Here is a 5,275-nt window from a genome sequence, read left to right on the forward strand (position 1 = left end):
AAGACCAAAGAGCTGTCCAAAGACACTAGAGACAAAATTGTACACCTCCACAAGGCTGGAAAGGGCTACAGGGAAATTACCAAGAGGCTTGGTGAAAAAAGGTCCACTGTTGGAGCAATCATTAGAAAATGGAAGAAGCTAAACATGACTGTCAATCTCCCTCTGACTGGGGCTCCATGCAAGATCTTGCCTCGTGGGGTCTCAGTGATCCTAAGAAAGGTGTGAAATCAGCCCAGAACTACACGGGAGGAGCTGGTCAATGACCTGAGAAGAGCTGGGACACCCGTTTCCAAGGTTACTGTTGGTAATACACTAAGATGTCATGGTTTGAAATCATTCATGGCACGGAAGGTTCCCCTGCTTAAACCAGCACATATCAAGGCCCGTCTTAAGTTCGCCAATGACCATTTGGATGATCCAGAGGGGTCATGGCAGAAAGTCATGTGGTCAAAATAGAACTTTTTGATGAAACTGATCTAGAGAAGATCTGTGTGGAGGAGTGGGCCAAAATCCCTTCCGCAGTGTGTGCAAACCTGGTGAAAAACTACAGGAATCGTTTGACCTCTGGAATTGCAAGCAAAGGCTACTGTACCAGATATTAACATTGATTTTCTCAGGTGTTCAAATACTTATTTGCAGCTGTATCATACAAATAAATAGTTTAAAAAAAATCATACATTGTGATTTTTTTTAATTATGTCTCTCACAGTGGATATGCACCTACAATGACAATTTCAGACCCCTCCATGATTTCTAAGTGGGAGAAATTGCAAAATAGAAGGGTGTTCAAATACTTATTTTCCTCTCTGTATGTAAAACTTTACCCCCAATATAATTTAAATGGGTGGGTTATTTATAAAAAATAAAAACACCTGCCCTTTGGGGAGGGGGGGGGGGGGGGTGACAGGTCTTACTAGGGTTGTTCGAGATGAACTGCTGCACGCCTATGAAGTGGACGAGACCAGGCGACAGCAGCCGCGGGCGGTGACAAAAAGCTGCGATGAAGTCCGACAGTTGAGAACCGTTTCCAGCAGCCTTCAGGCTGAACAGGAAGTCACAGAAACATTCACATCCTGTTAGTTCCGATTCTGATTTAATAAATTGTTATCAGACCCAAATATCAGACTGTACACACAGTCTCCAGTGGTTTTTATTAAGACAGAGTAGCTGTCAAAATGCTCTACATGCAATGTGTTGCTGATTTTAACAAACAGACTGTAGATCTGTAATCTGCAGATTTAGTCACTCTGACTTTTTAATTTAACTATCAGCCACACAACATGTGTTCTGTACAGAATAAGCTTTTAAATCAGACAAATGGCAGCTAAAATCCCTCCAATTCTAAAACTAAAAAAAGGTTTATATAAAATGTCATGTTGAGTCGATTCTGAACCAAACAGTTGTCAGATCAGCTGAGAGCTAGGTGTTTCCCATCATGCCCTGGGTCCACCTGGGTCTTGTAGTCGGTGAAAAGCAACTGGGCTGCCAGAGTCTCAAACCCTTGGCCACCTTGATCTTGTGAGGTTATCGTTGCCTATGTGTGCATGACGTTCATTTACAAGAGGGATGGTCTATAAGAGGTCACACTCAACTTCCCACATTGGACCAATCCCAAACCTTTAACGTTTTTTCCATTTAAAAGAATGAGTGTATGCAATGAGTGTATGCTTATTTCCTCTTTACAGACTTCTGCCACTTCAACAGTTGTGCTGCTAGGACCATTTGCAAAGCTTTCACACCAGAGGCAATTTGTGGAGGTTAAATATCTCTTGCCATGGAATGAATGCCTTACAATATTTCCGAAGAAAAACATAATGTTCCATCAAACAGGATTTCTACTTGACTGAAATTAGGTTTTTGTAAACTGAAAGGCTTATGAAAATATAATCAGAATGGAAATGGAATGATAGGAAAAATTACTTTCAGCCATAGAGGATCAAACACACAAATACCCAGCCTTTTAGGCATTCATAATATACACCGCGTAGTATAGTACATTAAGGGTTTATTCTAAAGAGAAATGACCTAACACTGTCTGATACAGGACATTTTAGAGCCAACTGAGAACCTGCACGTGCAAAATGTAACTTTTTTTATAAAAAATAGGTTTGTGCATATACATTCTGTATCTGATTGTAAATCCATTTATGTTTAACAACTCACCTCACTCTTTACTTGTGTATCTAGTGAAAAACGGCTGAAGCGTCTCCTGTGGGGAATCTGATTCCCTTATCTCTTGCTTGCAGCATGGGAACGTTTTTGCACTCACACACACACACACCTTGTCCTCTTTGCTCCCTGTCTAAATGTCCATCACAGGGTCTGACACCGCTTTCATGGGCTAACTATTTTCTTATTCAAAAATAAGGCAGCCTCCATCCAGCTGCATCAAGAGTTTCAGACTCAGATTACAGCGTGACAGATGATTTCAGATAGACAGATCTTCCATGGACGTGATCTACACTACCAGATAATGAGTCCAATGAAAAATAATAGTCTCAGCAAAACTCCACTGAAATCCAAATCTGTGTGTAGCACATCACCGCCGCTCACATTGTAGACAGATCAATGATGTTTCTGTCTGAGGTCTGTTTGCATTTTTAACCATCTGCTTTGGTGCATCAGTGGCAGACATGTTTGGGTTTGGTACCATTAACCGTGCTGCCGGCAGCTTGCTGGAGTCTTGTCGGCCGAAGAAGTCTTAGTCAATTAGTCTAACCATCTGCACCAAGGAATATTTATTCTGTGCTGTACAGGATGCTAAATCAGTTCCCTCCATGTCTATAAAAGACACTTTTTCCACTATTTAAGACAAGTGTAAACCACCAGGCATGTTTATTTCCTTCATTTAGTGACAGTTAATTGTGCTGTTAGCAACACCCTTTGTTGTGAAATGTTTGGTGCAGTGCTATGTGCTAAATTATGTAGACCTATTCCTCATTAATTCAATAGGAGTGCTTGTACTGTATGTAATTGCCAAACTGTTAACTAATTGCTGTTATGGGTACTTCAGAGAGACAAACATTATGATATGTATCATCAAAAACTAAATGAAATTGTCTTTCACAAATATGTGTCTATTTAGTTTCTATCACAATGAAAAACCAGAGGCCCAACTGTGTTGAAGCAATATTTACTTCATTTGGACGACGCTTTACATTCTGATCCTTGCACCTTGTGTTCATTTTGCACTAAAGATCTTAATGAAATGAGAAAATACTCAGTATTTTTCATTTGTCAAGTATTCACACAGGAGTATACAAAATAGGTTATACCATGTGGTTACTTCATAAACTATTTATTTATTGAATTACCAGAAAACATGCTATATGATGATACATATAGTTATTGAGATAAGAACTTAATTACGTCTGGATTGAAGATAAGAGAGAGCACTCATATGCTCAGACCTATCAGGTAAGGAATTCAAATCAGCAATTTTCTTGTCCACTATGTATCTATTCCCACAAGCAGGGAGTGTAGCTGTGTGTCAATACTTTTTAACTGCAAAACAAAGTGTTTATTGCATCTAGTGTTAGAAACTGTCTAGACTTGAAAGTTGGCATTGAGCGATTAGTCAACATCTATCAAACAACAAAGTAAATACTGGGATTTTTTGAAAAACAAACACTAAAAAAGTATTGTTTTGCTACTGGTACTAAAACACATATTAGCATTGGCACAAGTATTCCAAAATTCCAATCTATACCCAGCCCTAAAAGGAACAGGAGGTGATTATGGGGCTGATCCCAATAAACCCATTAGGCCAGTGACTGCAGCTTATTTATAACCCAAACACGAAAAGATTACATTTACACTGTGGTGGTTTCAAAAGCTGTGACGTACATGTAGCCACACGCACACACACACACACACACACACACACACAATATTTCATTGATGTACATAATGCTATATTGATTATTTAATGGGTTGTGACAGGAGTGAAATGAAAGAAAAACACTTTCCAGCATTAAGTGAATGAACCAATGAACTCTTCCTCACTTATACATCTAATCAACATGGCAACCTTGATTTAATTTTAATATCAAAAAGCCTCATCATTACATCTACTGACGTGTTGTGGAAGGTGTATGAACGCGACAGAAAATCAGGATACTCTCTGCTTACCTAATTTGTGGATTCCAGCCTCGCTCTCAGGCAACGTGTTGAACGCAGACACATGACTCAATACACAGTACATTAAATGGCCAAATTAAACTGGGTAATTAGCTCCTGCAAACACGCAACGTCTAAAAACGACACCTAAGTTCCATCCCATCTCAAAACGGAGTAGTCCAAAATGCAGTGTGATACTGTCCGTCCATTAAAGCCTCCAGTGGAACCTGTTTGGACTCCTTAATATGATTTCTCCCTAGTTGAGCCGCAGTAAACCGGCGAACACGACCAGTCTCCATTAATTTTCCCAATTCGTATAAACGCTGATGCTGTCAATGCGACGCAACGTCTTCAGTCACGCACCTGTTCTCCGACTGAACACTATAACGGGAAGAGGACAGGGGAGATGATATTCAGCACAATCTAACCTCAGCTCAGACCGACCTTCAAAATGTCTCGTTTCTGCTCTCTGATTGGTTGAAAGCGTCGTCGCTCATGAAATCCTTTCGAAGTAATAAAAACCGTCACGCGCGTCTGGTAAACGTAGGCGCGTGCACCCGCACCGACCACCATGGGCACAATAGCCTACAACTGCTATTTTAGTGTAAAACGTGCATACTAATTTATTTTTCATTTTATTTAAAAATTTAGTTTTGTGATTAAATGTCCATGTAAGTGGCTTGTATGAAAAAAAAACATGGAGGAAAAGGGAAGGGAAACGATTTGCAGTATGTAAAAGTTTTTTTTGCCAGGAAAGTATCCATGTCTCAAAACTCTTTTAATTGAATTGTACACATTTCAGTTTCTAGCTTTCAGAATTTTTTGCTTTAAAATTACGTTTTTGTATTCTGGATTGTTATCGATGAGATAAATCCAATAAATTAAGAGCATCTTAACATTTTCATTTAGCTTGTCATTTAGCTGCAGGGTCAGTTGCAGTAACATCATGTTCTTACCCCTTGGTCATCTGGAGAAAAGAGTTAATGGCTATGGGCCTCTCGCTTGCTGTAATAAAAATGTATTTAAATGTATTTTTTATCAACAGCAAATGTTTTACCATCATGATGCATATAAAAATCATGCAGTCTTCACACTGTTAATGTTTGGTTATCATTAGTTCATATGAGAAAAACAGGGAGTCAGAAGGTTGTATTAG

The 5,275-nt window shown here is 39.3% G+C and overlaps 1 protein-coding gene across 4 annotated transcripts in view; it reads right to left on the minus strand.

Annotated features, from left to right (window-relative positions):
• Nucleotides 1–4,590, minus strand: part of galnt13 (UDP-N-acetyl-alpha-D-galactosamine:polypeptide N-acetylgalactosaminyltransferase 13) — a 33,963-nt gene extending 29,373 nt beyond the window's left edge. For 3 of the 4 annotated variants that reach the window (XM_034886565.1, XM_034886566.1, XM_034886564.1), the window contains exon 1: nucleotides 4,132–4,590. The gene's annotated coding sequence lies outside the window, so the exon portion shown is untranslated. The remainder of the gene's footprint in view (nucleotides 1–4,131) is intronic. The other variant, XM_034886567.1, reaches the window with a different exon arrangement.
• Between the last annotated feature and the right edge of the window lie 685 nt (nucleotides 4,591–5,275).

Source organism: Etheostoma cragini, chromosome 11, assembly GCF_013103735.1.
Source record: "Etheostoma cragini isolate CJK2018 chromosome 11, CSU_Ecrag_1.0, whole genome shotgun sequence".
Taxonomy (NCBI): Eukaryota; Metazoa; Chordata; class Actinopteri; order Perciformes; family Percidae; genus Etheostoma; species Etheostoma cragini.